The sequence below is a fragment of the Cariama cristata genome, unplaced genomic scaffold, assembly GCF_000690535.1.
Source record: "Cariama cristata isolate BGI_N322 unplaced genomic scaffold, ASM69053v1 scaffold4173, whole genome shotgun sequence".
NCBI classification, from domain to species: domain Eukaryota; kingdom Metazoa; phylum Chordata; class Aves; order Cariamiformes; family Cariamidae; genus Cariama; species Cariama cristata.
The window spans coordinates 80,518-97,305 of record NW_009607661.1 but is presented as its reverse complement, the minus strand read 5'-3'; the positions used below and the strand labels follow the sequence as shown (position 1 = coordinate 97,305).

General features: G+C 35.6%; 1 protein-coding gene across 1 annotated transcript in view; it reads left to right on the top strand.

Annotated features, from left to right (window-relative positions):
• Nucleotides 1-16,788, top strand: part of LOC104159006 (histone deacetylase 5-like) — a gene marked incomplete at its 5' end in the record, with an annotated part of 98,561 nt that overhangs the window by 23,775 nt on the left and 57,998 nt on the right. The window lies entirely within an intron of this gene.

The window sequence follows — 16,788 nt, the reverse complement described above, 5'->3', positions numbered from 1 at the left end:
CATCAAGCTACCTATGAAATGTCTGAAGAATTCTCATCAACAACCCATGCTAATTGATTTTGCCTTACTGCACATTGTCAAAATGTGAATGCACACACACACACACTGTAAGCAGTTTATGTCTATCTCCAAACTAATCTTTCAGGTTGGAAGAAGTTTAAAAGGGGCTAATTACTGTGCTGAGATAAATTGCCTTTTCTTAGCAATATGAAATAGGCTGTACAAAACTAAGTCCCTCTGGCAAAAGTTTTTCAGGATCCATGCTGACTCATTTTAAAGCTACACATCTTTGTATCTTGCTGCAGTATGCACTGCAGTCATATCCCTAGGCAAGGTATCCACTCCAGTTTATTGATGAAGTAAGCGGGAGGTTTGCCACTTCAGTTGTACATTTTGTTATATTCTTGTACTGCACGTTCCATAGCCAATATTATTGGCTGCACTTAGACCAAAATACATCAGAACTATAACCTGGGATGAGGTTGTACTTTAGTCAGGTTATACTGTGTACTCCTGAAGGGACTACCTCTCAACAGTGACCCTTTCCAGAAATTTAGAGCTGATAATATTTATGAGAGTTCAGAGCAGTTGAAACACTGGCTAGAGATCTTTTAAACAGCTAAGTTTCAACACACTCCCTAAGGAGTTGAGATGGAGATCATTTCAGACCTGTCAGAGGAAGATCATGCCTTAATTGTACTTCATTGTACTATAAAAAATGAGACCTCTCCACTAGATTTAAGAGCCTGTGATACTGTGATCTGTGTGAAATCTTAGGGAAATTCATCTGGGATCTTGTAGTGTGTATGAAATAAGCTTGTGTCACTAACAAAGGTAGAAATAGTCACATAAATGTGATGGTTTCTGTAATTCATCTTTTGTAAAAGTATGTCCAACTTGACAGGGAGCATCTTTTCAGTGTGATTTACTCTGTAATACAGTACACTCCAGTGGCTGCCTTCCAAAAATGCTGTCTTGAATATCTACTTATAAAGCAGATCCAAATCACTCAGGTTCATGACTCCAGCATTTTATTGAAAGACAAATACTGCTTTGGCTGTGGCACAGATGCCAACTTTCAGAATAGAGCCTCTCTGAAAGCATGAAGGACTGGTTACCTCTTTCAGTAGCAACCCTTACTCTGACAGAGCTCCACATTAGCACCTCAGATATAAAAAATGTCATAATCTTTAAAAAAGAGTCCGATATGTCATGGAGTGTGGAATAACGTGGAATAACACTGCTACTTTTATTTGATAAAACCAAAATCAGCCAACTTTTTCTGTCACTTGCCTTTTTGCCATTCAGTGGATAACAGTGCTGTCAACAGAGGGACAATACTTTCTCCAGTCTCTGTTTCAAAACTTCCACAGTTTTCACAATCATAGAAAAGAGACAGGGATCTGTAGTTGAGGCAACATGCAAGCTAGCTCTCTAAACCTCATTTGTAACCTCTAGAAAGTTGTAGAAGTCTTTGGAGTCTCCAGAAGTTTACTCCAGAGCAAGGCACTAATTCTTAGTGATTTTCCTCCTCCACTGACACTGGGAAGAGCAAGAACGTTATTATTTGTCCCTCCAGTACTTCAAAATATTTGCTTGGACAGCATGAGGAGAAGGGCAGAGTTTGAGGAATGAAAGTTTTGATACAGATCTCTGCTGACACAAGGGCAGAGATGATAAGTCTCAGAAGATAAACAGGGCTTGCCTACTTCAACAGGGCACCTACTTGGAGGAGGTGCCTTTTCCTGTAAATAGTAGCTGTTCCAAGGAAAAGGGACATATAGCACAGCTGGACTTCTGAAGCTGGTAGTTCAGTTAAGTGTCTGGGCAGGGTTCCCAAGCCTGAGACATAGAAATGTGTAGGTAATTCTGTGAATTATGCAACAATACACCCTTTAAATGATGAACCTGATGTTGAGGTGATGACCTTGTCTAAGTCCCTTTGGCTTTGTATCTCTGGACTTCAGTCACAGTGGACTACACTGGAGAGATCACAAGGTAAAGTGCATAAACATGAGAAACTAGTGAAGGCTCTGGGAGTGAGACCATATGCACACTTCTGGAAGGTCAGTACTTTACTGTACAGTTTTGAACATTTGTGAAGAGTTGTTCCTTATTTAGAAAGAAAAAAAAACCAGTTTCAAGCTGGAAGTTTCTGAGTGAATTCAATTTAAGGGTTAATGATTGCTCCTGACCATCAATGGCTAGATGACAACTTTAGAACAGGCAGTTGTGACATCCATAGTGTCATGAAGGTAGCTGTAGAGTATTAAGCCTGCAATACTAAGCCATTTTCAGTGATAGAATAATGTATATATTTGGGTCCTGATCCTAAAAGTTTTTAAATGCATGTCTTTTTTTTTTTTTTTTAATTTGAGATACTCAAATTTTTGCCTGTATCACAGCATCATTATTAAATTAATTGTGTTAACATTGAAATGAACACATTCCTGAATGTTCTTCAACAGATACAACAACATGCAATGATAAAATATTTACAGCTTCCCTTCAGAGATTAGTAAAGCACATAGCATGATATTGTGCTAACCTATGTGCAGATAGGACACTAGGGAGTTACACTTTTCTCTGAAAAGTACAAATGTGTCCTGTAGAAAAGAAATACTTTCAGAACACAATGTACCTTAGACAACATTTAGAAAAGTAAAATGCTTAGGTCAGTGGAGACATCCAGGATTGTCTTATAACATATATTAAAAAAAGAAGTTAAAGTCTGCAGGTCAAAAAAGAAGTTAAAGTGGTCATCATCTCTCAGAATGGAGCTCTCGGGTCTCATGCATTCTCCACCTCTATGAGGTAATTGGGAAGTAAAGGGGAAAACAGAAGGCTGGACTAATAGTAACAAGCAAGCAGATGAGAGAAAACAGAGTAGAAAGAGAATGTAGATGAGACAGAGTAGAGGAAAAGATGAGCGAAAACAGATGGAAGCCAAAAAGCCAATGAAGTGAGAGAGACAAGACTATAATGATTTACACCAGACATGGAGGAACTAGTCTGGATAAAATAAAAAAAATAAACTTATACCCTCAGTCTAACTTCAGAATAAAACAAATCTTTAACAGAATTTTAAAAAGGTTAAGGCAAAACTTTGTGAATCTTTTCATCCTGGAATTAGAAACAGAGATTCTATAGCAGGATATTCTGATAGTATTGGTGACCTTGCATAGATAAGATTGAAATAAACATCAAAACATTTACATGTTTATAAGAACCAAACTTCAAACCCCTTGAGGTCTATTCTTTGCTAATATATCCTTCCTTTTAAAGCTGTACAGAGCCTAAAATTGAATGCATGGATAACAAGATAAACAAACCCCATATTTTTTTATATGTGTTCTAGAACACCGTTTATTCTCACATTAGCCTGGTCTAATAATCTTCATTCTCTTAACAATAAATCATTATTTACATTTATATGGGACTGTGAATGAAAAAAATTGTAACTGAATTTTTTTAACTTATGGAAGGAGAATGTAGGAACTGTTAAAGAGAGCACAAGTTTGAAGGAACTGTGTATCAGGATTTGGCTTCACTTGCGATTAGAAATAGAGCCAAATTGGAAGATGCATGTGTACCCTCTAGCAGTTGAAACAATATATGCCTTTTTCGATTTTAAATTATTTTTATCTGTATGGTATCTGCATGAATTACAGAAATACTTAGTATTCTAGAACTGCAGCAGCTTCTTTAAGCCATTCTTGAGTTAAACTCACCAATAGTTAGTAATCCTGTTAAAAGAGTTCCTGTTAGATTACAAGCTAGAATACTTCTCATTTGTTGGTTTAGTTACTGATTATTTTTTTAAATTTTTTTTTTTTTTTTTTTCCATTATCAGGCCAGAATTCTCCTTTGGTGATCCAGTGGAATTTAAAAAGAATGGAGTAGAGTCAGAGGGAAGATGAAAATATCAGCCTTGGCAGGATCAGCTTATTTTTAAGTACTCTTTGCTCTTTGATATTCCTCATCTCTATTATTGCTTTTTTGGTGAAGAAAGCAGTGCAACGAGGTGGTGGGAAAGCTGGCTTGCTTTGTGTCATAGCAAGCAAGACTTTATCAGTTCTCATTCCACAGTCAAGTTTCTTCAAAGATAACTATTTCCTTCCTGACTGTGGGTTTCACTTGGACTGACAGGTTGCCAGGATTCCCAGTGTCAGGGCACCAATTGCTGTTTGAGATTGGAATTAAATTTCAACATTTACAATTAAAAGCTCAGATTTTTATTAGAATTTAAGGTTTTTTAAAAAAAGAAATAAAGAATTTATTAACTATTTAAAGGCTATTAGATGAAATTTTAAATTATATTTGTGGTACTGCAATGTCTTTACAAAGCTATACTGGGTAAATAATATAAAAAATACAAATTATTTATTTGGCTTTAGATGAGAAAATTCATTGCACACTATTTGATTAGCAATGTCTGTCAAGTGTGCTGAGCTGGATAAAAAAAGAAAAATATGTGAATTGCCCAATAAGTGAGAATAAAAAAAATCTCGTTTTAGATATTATTTGATTAAAGTTACAAATTCACAAAAGTCAGAAAGTGTTGAAATTAGAACTGCAACATCAAAATCAACTTAGATCATTATATATATAGCATTTCTGTAGTTATCCTTAACATTATACTAACTTAGAGTTCTGTTTTTCCTTCCAAAGACTGAGCTATCTTACAGAAAAACAATACAAAGATTACAAGTTTTAATAAATAAATTTTTCCTTAGCTGTTCATGCTGAAGGGCTGACAAATTCTTTTTGCTCGGGTGCCAAGAGTCTTCTAACCTTTCTTGAGGGAACTTCAACTTAAAAATCTATTGGATCACCTCCCATGTATTAGCAATGATAAAAACTTCCTCCTATTCACTGTAATTGCACAACTCCCTGTGACAGGTTTGGCGATTTTATGTTGGAACAGTAATTTTAATGAAGAGTAGATGGGAAGAGTGTGTCGCATTTCTCAGCTTGTTTTTAAAAATAGATTGGCAACTGGAATTGAAGAACTGACAGCAAAAAAGACCTTTTCAGAAATTTGGGGACTGTTGGTAATCCAAAGATAGCAACATGAAAAGTGCTGCTTTTGAACTAGTCCTTTGCACAGTTTACACGCTCTGTTGGCAATTTTAAATAAGGAATTTAAAATGAAAAAAGGATTTCATAAATAAATGGTAACTTAATTGCAGTAAGCACACTAAAGCTGATTAAAGTAAAATCCTTAGGAGAGAAATGATTATGAACTCCTGAAGGGGTCTGTGAAATACTTGGAAAATGAATATTTTTTCAAATATATTTTCGCTTCAGTAAAAGTTCAAGTTTTTGGACAGAGTGAAGAATTTGAATTACATGATACCTAGATATTGTATCATCCAGATATCAAATCTGGAACAACTGTTTGTTTTTGTTTTTGTTTTTTTTTTTTTTTTTTTAATGAAGCTGATTTGAATGTACATTTGACTTACATTTATTACAATGTTTTCTGAAACTTCATAATTATTTTACTGATGTATCCAGTCTAGGTTTTTATATTATTTTGACTGTCACTCTGAGAGATAAGTGCAACAAAAATAAAGCTGGGAGCAGAAATCATGCTTAGGGATGTTTTTGTTGCTAGTTTCAACATTGTAAATTGAGACAGACATTGAAAAAGAAACTATGTAATTCAGTTCATTCTTACATTTTCTTGAAATTATAATCAATCTCAGTTTCCAAGGCAACTGACTACATGAGGATGGACCAGCCAATAATGGGAAACAGCTTTCTCTTTTATTACTGTAACATATGGTAGAAAAAGTCTTTTTTGTTTCATGCTGTTGAGGAGACTATCCAATTTATCACTCCAAATAGGATCCAAAAATGATTAAGAGAGGTGTGAGCAGTTCAGTTTTGTAACAGAAGTGCAGAGACATGTGTTCATGGGGGAAAGGCAAAGTCAGAAACATCAAAATGGAATTTTTAGATGTTCTTCAGTTAAATCCCAAACTTCACCTTGATTTTTCATGTGACCTTCTTCAGGGGTCCCAGCAACATGAAGAGTTGGTGTGATTGTATTGGCAAATGGATTAGCATTGTATCAGTATGACTCTCTCGGGGTGAGTGGAATTGCCTTTCTCCTGTAAAATGACTGGCACAAATAAAAGGCTTCTTCCATGTGCACCACTGAGAGAGTTATCATTGATTTAGGACCACAAGACTTTCTACATTTCTTTTGCAGACATCAAACAAAATCTATTAGGAGCAATGATGGCTCCATGAAGTCAATGGAAGCTTAAGTGAAATATTAAATCACATTGCAGTATATCTGCATTTTCACATTTTGGTTCTCAGGCTGAGATTTCAAGTGCTTTGCTGTTCACTTTTCCTTCCTTGCTAAAAAAAAAAAAAAAAGCTGTGAAACATTTATGCAGGAATCATGTTATTCCTGAATTCTGCAGTGTTGTCTTTAATCTTTATTTTTCAGAGTTCTTTTGTTTTCCTTTTTTTTCTTCTCCTTCCAGATGTACTTGAGAAAAACTTTTTGTTTCCCTCATTGTGTCTGTAAATGGGACTTTATATCCTTTATTTTTATTACATGTTTCTCTGAAGCTGATACAGTATCTTCTGACCATCTTGGGTTTTGTTTCATGTATTGCGTTAATGCAGATTCCTTTGCTACTTCCCTATTTTATTAAACTTCCTATTTGTGACATTGGCTCCTTAATATTTAAAGTCCTTTCCTATATGAAAATGCTTCCTTTTGAATTTCAGGCATAAAACCCTGGGTTTTTTCATACCACTGAAATCAGAAACAAAATTCCCATTGTCCTCAACGTGTCATATTTGGCTTCATATTTCCCTAAGCCTTAGTTCTCTCCAGTTCTGTCTTTGACTTCACTCTTTAAGTTATAGATGTAACACTCTTGTAGGAGAGTTTTTAGTATTTTAAAACATTAGCCTACCTGATGTTACTCCCTGAACAAGTCTGGTACTTTTCTTTGTGAATTGAGTCTTTCTAGTCACGTTCAATTCAATTAATTTATAAGCCCTGACATCCAATTTTCTCTGTCTTTGGAGTCTATCATATTCCAAAATGAGTGCAAGGGAAGAGAGGGGAATGGGTAATATAAAAGACACAAGATTCCTCCAAACTACCCAGAGTCAACACCAGATCACATTTCTAACCAAACAGTAGCTGAAACTGCACCAGAAAAAGCTGTAGTTTCTAACACTATGTGATACCTAGGGTTTAGTGCTTTAGTGTGAGCGTTCCCCCTGCTCCCCTGAATATCTTCGCTCTTTCTCTCCCAGAATTTTGCAGGGGGAGTGGTGGGGGGAAGGGCAGATATTGAAAAGTGCTTTTCTGAGTTACCTTACATTATCTGTAAATATTTCCTCTAAACCACCACTAAAATTATATCAGTATGGGTTCCATTAAGTGGCATTCAATTTAGTAAAGTGAGAAGACTTGATCTTTCTGTACTGTATAAAACCTTGTTATACGAGGGATGCTGTATTTTGGGCTATCAGAAAGAAGCCCAGCTGGTCTGTTTAAATACACGCTAGAGTAATGGGATGGTCTAAAGTGGCCCCAATTCCAATGACAAAGTTCTGCCAAGCACAAATAGGCCTGTGTTTACTAATACAGAAGACTGGATACTGTTGCTGCCTGTCGCATCAATGTATTCCTGCTTGAGATCAGAGGCACTTCCTGTTGGTTAATTTGGTTTAGGTCTAACAAAATGTCCATATGTTCTTTTTCTGCCAGTGTATGTTGTTCCTCAGCAAAAAACAAGAGGAAGTGACATATGTCTGTATCTTCCGTCTGCAAGCTCTCGTAAGAGCTGCAAAATGAGATTAGCCATGTGAGCAATTTTCTGAATAGCATTACTTCAAAGGAATAGTGACAACATAATATAATAAAATAATAGTGGCTATCCAGAAACTTGTGAAATTTCTTTTTAATGATAAGCCAGAAAACCACGCACACAGAAAATTCCTTTAAAAACAGTTATGAGTATATGGAAGGAAAAACAAGAGAAAGCAAGAAAACATTTGCAAGAGACAATATGTAGAGACCTCTGAGAAAAAAAAATTAAGATAACTTCATGTACTTTGCATTCACAACCATATTGATGAATACAGCATGTGAAATATCATGCTCTTGCAAATGGCTGTGACCTTGATGAATAATTTGATTTCTAGAAAATGTTTGTTTTCTTTTCATTTAAAAGGAAAGAAAATAAATCCCCTTCTGGGAAAAATGCACTTTTCAGAAATGTGGCAAATTTTGTGGTAAAAGTGTTTTTTCCAAGGGATTTCGCTATATTTTATCCACTCAACCTATTCCTCCCATCACAAATGCAACCCCTCCAATTCATCTCCTAAGGCATTATTTAATAAGATTTCCCCTCCCTTTTTCCTCACATCTTACTTCTGCAAGAATTGCAAACTACTTTAAACTTCTCTAGTATTCACTTCAGTGGTGACATAAGCAGATTGTTAAGATCGCAAACTGAGCTGTTGTACAATCAGTAGCAGTAAATTTTAGGTACCTTATTTTCCTTTTTTTTTTGCTGTTTGTCAAACTGTATGCTATATGCCCAAACTGGAAAGCTTTTCTAAAGTTTTTTTGTAAAGGAGGGTAGATTTTGGACTCAGAGACAAACTTCGTACTCCAGAGCCCTCTTCTCTTTTTCGTTTATTCAGAACACCACCATTTCCTTCTTTTCCCCAATTTCACCATTCCTGTGGAATGTAAGTAAAATAGGTACTATGCACTCCTTTCTCTTACACTGTTCTTATATTGCTAAGTAATTTTCAAAGTGTCAAGTACTGTAAAAATACACTGAAAGGTAAAATATGCTCAAAATATGCTTTTCCACAGACATATGAAATTCCTCAGAGAGGATACCATGCTATCATTCATTTTGTGAACTCTATAAATTAACACATTGTGGCAAGCCTTCGCTGCTGTATTTAGCTGTTTCTGATATTATAACACTTACTCTTGTCTTCTTAGGAGTAATCTTATTACTATGTAATAAGATCTACTGGGAGCAGTGAACTGTTTTAGTCGTATTATTAGTTTATTATGTTGACATTTTAGGCCAAGTCCACTGATAAAACACTGTTGAAAGAAATTACTTAGTAGAAAGGCAAAACTTGTAGGTGTTTTGTTATAGAAAATACTGTTGTATACTCCGGCTTGACAGAAATGTAATATGTTTTCTAAGCAGCTATACAAATTTTAAAATTTAAAATACCCCCAGATATGATTATTATATTTATGGCAGAAAAGCTTCTAAAGATTTACTTCTTTTTTTTTCCCCATAAATTAAAGTAATAACAATAAATGGGCACTGGATTGATTTTTCTGATAGGAACATGTTACACCATGAAGCTAAATGCTATCTGAAAAAATACTTGAGGGTAAAATTTGGCAGAGTACATGCATGTGTCAGTACCATTTCCCATACAAGTTAGAATGGCTTTGATAGAAGAATAATTGACTTAAAATAGCGAGATTCCATATTTATTGCATTTTACTTTCTCAGTGTTGGTGGTACTATTTTAAGTCATGCTGTGTTTTATTTTAAGCCCCATCTTTGCAAATTAAACCTCTCTTTCCTCCTTCTCATATATCATTTTCAGCTGTATAGCTCTTGGAAGCCACATCAGTCCTTTAGTTATGAGCTGGAACTTAGTAAATAAGTTTTATTTATGTTACACAAGATGGCGTGGTACCAACCAGCTTTATTTGAGATCTGAGAAATAAATAAAAGGTAAAAAGATGGTAAGCTTTTCTTTCATCACCCCACTGCTTCCACAAATAAGACTATAAAAAGACAGAGGAACATTTAATAGAAAATGCAGATTTTTTTTTGACTTACTCATTTTTCAGGGTAAAAGTGTTCTGTAAGGAGATATCCTGCTATTGCATGTGCTAGCTTGGCCTATATTTCCATAGAAGGCTTTATATTTGCATACTGGACAGCTGGAAGTCTTTGATCCTTCCAAGGTAACCTTTTCTTTCAATGTATAGTCATTTGAGAGATACTTAGACCCATAGCCTTTGAGCAAGCTTACTTACCGTACTTTTTAGCCAATGCCTTTACCTAATACTACTGAACTTTGAATTTTATTCAGTTCTGAATATGGACGTGTATGTGCATATACGTGTGTATATGCATTTGCCCAAGCTTCTAGAAGTTGGATAATTTTATTTGACTATGCTGTTAATTTTTAAGTGAATTCTGAAAACCACAAAGTAATATTTTTCTCATACTTTTCTTGTTTGTTAACTTTTTCTTATTCTGGTTCTTTTTGTACTAGTTCAGAGACTCTGACTTAGGCATATTGTAGATCAACTGTAGAAAAGTCCTTGTAAATACATTGAAAACACCTTTCTACAAAATAATTAAAATGGAAGGATCAGCAGATACTTTAGTCAATATTTCTTATGCTCTTTGAGTGCTTAAGATTTTGCAAATCCAGCTGTAATAGAATTCAGGAAACTTGCATGCAGGATGCCAAAATAATTATTCATTTAAAAAGGAACCCACAAATAATAGCCTTAGGCTCTGAAAATGTCTTCAAAAGCCAAAAAAACCAACAACCCAAAGCTGTTGGTGCATCTAAAACTTTTCATTCAGTGGCACTTAGATACTCCTGCAATTATAACGTTTGAAATTACTGACTTGGGTGCATCCATGGAAGACCTTGACTCTTCAAACATTTTGACACGTGCTTAAATTTAATGCCATGTGTAAATCCCACTGAAATGACCACAATTTACAGTAGTGAGGATTTTGTATTGATGTGGTACCTTTTGCCCCTTGAAGACTAAAAGAAAAATATATTTTGTATCTCCAGAAAACAAATAAGGTAACTATAAAATAAAAATAAAGACAAGAATATTGACTGTGCTTATAAAATATAGAGAAGAAATAAAATTATTAAAAGGATATAAAAAGACAACCTGTAAGGATAAAGAAAATATATAAAAATAAAGGTTATAAGGATAAAAGTTATATAAAAGATATAACTTAGAAACTAATCCAGATAAAACCTGCAGAATTTTGGCATACCTTGGAAGATAAGTCCAGGACAAAGCTGATGGTCAGGTGACAGTCAGCAAGTTTTGGGGGAGAGTTCTCAGGTTTGGCCCTGGTGAACTTGGGCTGACAGTAGAACTGGCATAAAGAAATATCATGAAGATTATCCAAAATTTTAGTGAGACACACTAGTGTAAACTCAATTAATATGGAGAAAAAAAAACTTACCAATAGTTGTACAGAAATGCTGCGTAGCTTTCTGTGAGGATAGACATTTCCTGATATTGTGTTACATTAAAACATATGTTCGAACAACACATGAAAAAAATAGATGCCATAAGTTCCATATACCTATCAGGGCTATCTTTTAAATACTTTCTGATCTATTCCGGTCAGAGTGCATTCAACAATGTACTTAAACTTGTGTAATTTTAAGGTAGGACAACATAGTGATTGTTTGGAACAATATTTTGTTTGCAGGATGTGAAACTAAGAAACTGTAAGAAGACCTACATTCTTTCAAACAACAGACTGGGTCTCCATTTCCTTCAAAACCCCCACTGTAATAGCACTAATGCATTGTATATGTATTTCTTGGACAATACAGGTCTAGTATAACTGAATAAATGATAGTGCTTTTATAGTGTTTTCTACTAGTTAAGGTAGTGGACTTAGAGGCTTCTGCATTTTCATTCGAGGTTTTTCCAGGGACAACTAAGTAATTTATTCAAGTCTTTTACCAGCTTTTAGTTTTTGCTGATTCATCTGTGAAGTGGGTACAAGAAATGCTTGCTTTAGAGGACTGTGCAATCAGAAACAGCTATACAGATTTATACCAGCTGAAGATATGAGCCTTTCCATTTATTAATGTTCTGAAAGTACTTTGAGATCACTGGATGAAAACACTGGAGGATTTTAGGGAAAAAGCAAATAATTTATGTTACTAAGCCATTCCAATCTGCAGTTTTAGAACAGTGTGGATTTTTTTTCTTGGTTACATAAATTACTGTCCTGGGTTGGTATTCCTGCTTGTTTCCTTTTTAAATTACCAACACAGCAAAAGAATTGTAGCGATTTTAACTTTCTTTGGAGATTTTCAGTTCTGTGTGATGGTACTTGCATAATCATTTCTGGCTTTGCTACTTCTATGCAATCTCTTCTGCGAGAACAAATGTTTGGGAGCATCCTGACCATGTGCTTTAAATGTACAAAAATAGAATGGAAGAATAAAAGGAATAGAGTCCCTTGGCAGAATCTCTTTAGTGCCTTGTGTCTGATGTTCAGATTGGTGGGGAGGGGAGGATCACATGCCTGATGTTTTCTCTAGGACTACACCCAACTGGAAGCCATCCCTTGGCTTCTCTGCAGGCAGCAACATACCCGAATGGAACATATTAATTCTTTGGGGAAATCTCCTTAGTGGGACAAAAAAGGAATCTTTTCAGCTTCCCAGACACATGCTCTGTTCCCAGTACCATCAGACTTAAAGGAGGATCTGCACTACATTGGTCTGGAGGACACAGTTCCATTGTAACTGCAAGGTTTAGCATGGATAAATAACTCCTGTGATCCAGCTACTCAAGCTTTCAGGTTTTGACATGTTTATTAATGAAAATGGGAGAGAAAAGAAAGAAACAGTCAACCAGGCAAGATGCCCCTGTAACTCTGCTGTCATCATTAGCTGAATATGGTATACCAAATATTTATACTTCTATATGATTCAGGATCACAGAAAAAAAATATCTCTTTTATGTGTTTTGTTTTCTTTGGAGAGGGAGTAGAGGAGAGTGTGAGTCATAGTGGAAGAATAAAATTCACTGCTCTTCTAACAAAAACTACTCATTTCATTGGAGAAGGATCCTAGCATTAACTTCTGTTTGCTGATAACTCCTGCAGCCCAACTGGCTTCAAGCAGGAAGCTGGTGGCCTGCCAGTCCCAGGTCCGTACCTATCTGATGACCTATGGCCAGAAGCCAAATTATATTTCTTACTCCTGCTGCAGGCAAGACCATAACTGTTCCTACCTAGGTGTGAGTGCAGGCTGCCTATGCACCTTTGCATAGGATTCCTGATGAGCAGACTGTTGACCCTTCACACTGTAACAAATCCTGCCAGTTGCAGCCTGACTTCTGAGCATAAGGTTGGCATGAGGAATTTGGGAAGGTTAACATGAATATCTATTAGTGCATGACCAATACTAATTGTATACTTTTAAAAAAAGAGCATATTTTCTGTTATGATCTGATTCAGAGGATTCTGTTCTCAGGCAATTGGGAAGTGAAGTGTTATGTTTATGGAGATCCTGAGGAAGCAATCGATGGGTGATTTCTCTTTCTTAGACCTTGCTGTGCCCTGCAGAGTGCAGGTGAGGTGGAAAAGGAGCAAGGTACAGGGTCTGATGACTCTTTACTCCCAAGAGACAGTGAAGGGTCAGGAGCTGTCCCTGCCTGTCCAATGTTCTCCCTGTCCACAGGTAGGAGAAGGCTGTTTACAAGGGAGAAGTGAGCTTCATATTGCTTCAGGGTGAAAAAAAAGGGGTGGATTCTAGTACTTTGTGTAGGCTTTCTTTACAGCTGTCAACCTCAAAATATTTTTCTAAAGACTTTTATTCAGGGATAATGAAAACTCTGAAGCCTGAGATGTGGCAAATGCCAAATGGTTTTATTTATGTTCTGGTGAAATTTAGTCCATATTTTAAAATGTATGTGTATGATTCCTTATAGCACTTTATAGTTTAGGAAAGTATCTGTTGCTTTCGTGAAGGAATTTACACATGTGTTTTGTGCCACAACAGAGATCCTGCCAAGGCAAAACAGAGGTTAGAGAGCTCCTACCTACACAGAGTCTAAAACAAAATGCTATGATGTTTTCCAGACATTAAGCCACTTTTCTCTGAGCAGGGATCTCACAGTAGTTACTCAAAAGAGAGGCAACCTTAAATGTCCGTTGGCTAATGTAGAGGAAGACTGGATTAGAGATTTAGGAACTAGAAGTCTATATGGTCCTCTGCAATGGAGACACTTGCAGCTGTTATCTTTTTGAAAGACCAAATAGTAGTCTTTGCTGCTGTAACAAGGACCATGGACACCCTGAGATATTTTAGAGAAGAGTCAAGCTTTCTATCCTAGTAAACAGGTTACACTTTCCATAATATCATTTTTAAAGAAAAGTCCTTAGAGTTTCTGTTCAGTATTAAATCAAGAACAGTGTAAGACAGATGAGCTCTGACATTCCAAGTCCCTCAATATTATGGAGAATAAAAAAGAAATGAACAAAGACACGGGTCTCATGGGCACATAGGTTAGCTCTTCTGGTACCTGGTATGTAGAGTAGCAGCAGCAAAGTTCTGTCATAATTTGTGAGACAGTATTACAGGAAAAGTAGGGTGCTATTCTTCCAATGAATTTTAACAGACACTGTATACATTTTTAAAAGAAAAAATGATTTCTTTCAGAAAAACCCTCTTAGGTCTTATTTTAGTAATGTGAATTTGGGTAATACCAAAAGCAGTTACAAACAGTGAATTTTAAATGTCACCTCAGCTTATTATCCTTATAGCCTTCTTCTTCCTTTAGCTGAGATTCCTATAAATCATTTCTGTAGAGATTTATGAATATGCTACTATTTCCTGTTCAGTACTATTAAAGATGGTGTTAATAGCTATTCTTGGTGCTTTGTGTTGAAAGACTTTGCTTTCAGTATTTAATAATTTTACTGATATTACCTAGTGTGGCTGGCAGTTTTCATGTCAGATGTATTTATTTGACAAAAATTTTAAAGAAACTGTGGCTAAACAATTTTTGCTGCTTCTAAGAATGAGATTAAGGGTCAAATGTATTTTTTTGCCCAAGTTATTAAAAAATGTGCTGACAACTTTACACTTTTGAGCAAGGTCTTGAAATGTGATAGAAGTGTGGTAGATTTTCCCAATGTTCCAAATTATAAGACTCTCAAAAATCTTGTTCTGTGTTAGCCTGGTGATGTTTGTTAGTGCTCAGCAGCCTGAGTTTCCAGAGCTTCATTCTGCACTGAACATACTCCATCCTCTGACTCCTGAGCATTGTCTATGCTGTACTCTGTGGTGCTGCCACTTTATTTGACATGAAGAAATAAAAAACAGAGCCTGACTTGAATTTGAGGAAATGTGAATGGAGAGGAGGAGAGCAAAAGCTCAAGTGGCTGCATATAGGGAGGATTCTCCACAGGATCCCTCCTTCTTTCAGTGTATAAGATATATGGTGCTGTGGGGACAGATCAAGATTGCACACCAGCCACAGTCCTCATCACTAATCAGGATCTGTGCCATGTGTTGCAGACATGGGGAAATTTGGGAAGTACATGTTGCTTCAGACAATGAACATATAATTAGAGTATCAGAAGGTATGTACATAAGAAAGATAAGATGTGGTTGCATAGATCTTTATTCCTGATATTGTTCCCTAATTTTGTGGAGATTAGCCTGCAAAAATGTTCAGTCACTGTAGTGTCTAATGTAATTATTCATATGTGCACTCTGTGTGTTGTATAGTTATACATCATGGAACTATAGGAAAAAAACCTAGAAGAGGAGTAATCTGACCTCCTGCCTCAAGGCCATGTCAGCTTGAACCTGTAGCAAGCTTGGTGCATATTTGTTTTACCTATTATAAAAAACTCTAAGAGATGTAGACTCTCCAATTTTCTTAAACATTTTATTTAAATGATTATCTGTCCTTACTATTAAAAAGCGTTTTCCAGTGTCTGAACTACAGCTTTCCTCCTGCAATTACTTCATGTCCTATCCACAGTGGAAATGCAGAGCAAGTTATTTCTTTCCTCTTGCAACAACCACTTACATATTCATGGATTTTTATCATGTTTAATGTCACATTTTGTGAATTAAATAATTACAATTCTATAATTTTATCCACTTAGGTCACATATTTTAGAATTTTTTTTCTTTCCTTTTGTTTGCTCAAGTTGGTCTAGGTCCTTCTTGAAGTGCAATGCTCAATGCTGGAACCCATACTTCATCAGAAGCCTGCTAATGATATGTAAAAAAAAGGAATATTTCACAAATTATATCACTTTGCCTGTAGACATTCATGGTGTGTTTTCAGTGAAATCACAAGAAAAATGAAGTTGCCTCTGTCTTTTTTTTTCCTGATGTAAATTGATATTCATTGAAATGCTATATACCCTGACAAAGACTTTTTACTTAGTCTGAATTCTCTTTTTCCCTGATTAACAATTTCCTAATAATAAAATTACCTTTGAGGAAATCAGACAAAATAAAGTTTATAAAACACGGATCAAAAACTAAAATAAAGAAAAACCTAAAGAGTTGTTAAAACATTAATATGCTTTTTTCCCCACAGGAAATCTTAATCTTTCAACAAACACATGATCTCTTTGGCCTAAGTTGATTAAATAATGAATAAATAAATAATGAACTGAGACAAATAGTATTACACACGCACAAAACTGATCTTCAGACTTTGACCAGTGTAGACCAGTTGGGATTTCCTTGAGTTAATATATTTGGAATAGAACATTAATTTGTGTATTTAACTTTTAATGTTAGTGATGTCCCCCTGAATTAGTGCAGTCATTACAGGCTCAGCATTTATCACACTAGTGTAAAAACCATCCTGACACATTCCCTTTGGAAAGTAAGCCTGAAAGAAGGCATCTGCGAGTGCAGAATACAAGGTTTTATCTTCTCCTTCAACATATCTTTAATAGTTTGAGTTTGGAGAGGAGCAAAACC